The sequence below is a fragment of the Otolemur garnettii genome, unplaced genomic scaffold, assembly GCF_000181295.1.
Source record: "Otolemur garnettii isolate 467f Iridium unplaced genomic scaffold, OtoGar3 scaffold00157, whole genome shotgun sequence".
Taxonomy (NCBI): domain Eukaryota; kingdom Metazoa; phylum Chordata; class Mammalia; order Primates; family Galagidae; genus Otolemur; species Otolemur garnettii.
The window spans coordinates 244,415-246,700 of NW_003852552.1; positions in this window are offsets into that span (position 1 = coordinate 244,415).

Sequence of the window (2,286 nt, forward strand, 5' to 3'; positions counted from 1 at the left end):
TCCAGAGTAGGTTTTCATTGGGCTGTGTTGGGTCACATGGATATGACTGAGCTAATTATTCTGACTAGACTTATGAGATACACGTTTTGGCCAGGTCTGGGCCTATTCCCATCCATGTGGGAGACCAACATCAATGAAAGCATATAAACTTAGTAGAATTAGAGTGGAATGAGAGTGGCATGGTACTCCAATGGATGATAACTAGAAAAGAGTAACCTATCTATGAACTAGGATTTGTGAATGACTTCTACTAATGCAACTGTATGACACCAAATTATTCAAGGTCCAATACAAAATTGGGAAATTCTGCATATGTAATGACTCAGAAATATTTCTATCTATAAACAAGGGACTACTGTGACTTAAGCCTGTTAGTGGACAGTAGGGCTACCCTAAGAATTTGTTTGCCTTTATTGACTATAAGGACCTAATCCTTATCAATTGCTTTCTTAGACTAGAAGATATCTAAGAGGTATGTCTTATCTCCATCCACAAAATTCTATCTAGATAGTAAGTCTTCCTAATATTACTCTGTAGAACTCTTATTGTATCAGCCTGTCAATTTTATAGATAAAGAAATGAGACTTAAAGAGATAAGTAAGTAGTAAAGCCAGGATTCAAACACAATTGTTGTCATTTTTCCTGTATGGTGGATTCCAAATTTATATTCTTCCCTGCTACCAGGCTGTCCTGTAACCCTTAGCACAAAGGGGATATTGGCTTCTACAGATGCATTTTTATAGCATTTATAGACACATGGTAAGATGTGTTCTACAGAGTAACTCTCACAAATATTTTTATCTACTATATTTGGACAGTAATGTAGACAATTCATCAGAGCAGTTATTTGTGATTTAAAGAACAGGGAAGTTTCAGGGTGTGGGTTCTTATAGTCTACCCATAGCATTTCTTTTCTGTGTAAGGAAGGTTTTCTAAGTATAAGTAATCAAAAATCTCATACAGCAACAATATCCTGCCAGAACCTTGTTCTAATCAAATGAGATGTGTGTGGTAATACTCTATTTACTTTGTATATGTACAACTAGTCTATCTTTATTTCCTGTTAACTTCAACTCAGTACTCAAAATTTTCTCTCGTGGATCATCAGAGAAAACATTCCACATAAATAAGATTATTGAGAAAGCAGAATATCCTGTAAATCTGTTTCTTGGCCTTAGAAACTGTCAGCATGATTAAAGCATACTTCTTTAGTTTAGACTTGTACAAATGACATTCTTGAAACAATCAGAAAGTTCTCTTTAAGGGCTATTCTTGCAGCCTCCCTAAAAATATAATCACACTTTACTTGCAGATAATATGATCTTCTATATAGAAAATCCTAAAAATTCCAGACACTATTAAAACTCCTAAACCAATTCAGGAAGGTTTTAAGATGAAAAATTAATATATAAAAATTTTATTTCTACATACTAGCAATAAACAATCCAAAAATGAAATTAAGAAAACAATTTCAATTATAACATCATCAAAAATAATAAAGCACATAAGAATAAGTCACACAAAAAGATAAAAAACTTTGGCCCAGTGGTTAGGGCACCGGCCACATACACTCAGCTGGCAGGTTCAAACCCAGCCCGGGCTAGCTAAACAACAATGACAATTACAACAGAAAAATAACCTGGCATTGTGGTGGATGCCTGTAGTCCCAGCTACTTGGAGCCTGAGGCAAGAGAATCCCTTAAGCCCAAGAGTTTGAGATTGCTATGAGCTGCGATGCCACGGCACTGTACCAAAGGTGACACAGTGAGATTCTGCCTCAAAAAAAACTTTGACCCTGAAAACTATAAAACATCACTGAAAGACATAAAAGAAGACTTAACCAGTGAAAAGACATCTCCTATTTATGGATTGAAAAACTGAAGATGTTTAAGAATGCAACATTCTCCAAATTTACCTACAGATTTAACACAATCTCTGTCAAAATCTAGGGTTTTTTTTTCTTTGTAGAAATTGACAAGATAATCTTAAAATTCATATGGAAATGAAAAAGTCACAGAAGAACCAAAACAATCTTGTAAAGCAAAGCAAAGTTGGAGATCTCACATGTTCTGATGTCAAAGCATGCTACCAGGCTACAATAATAGAGACTGTGTAGTACTTATATAGACAGATATACATCAATGGAGGGGAATTAGAAGTCCAGATATAAACCCAGAGTGATTTTCAACAAAAGTTCCAACACAATTTAATGGAAAAAGAATAGTTTTTTCAATAAATGGTGTTGAATGATTGGATACCCACATGCAAAAAATTAAGTTAGACCTC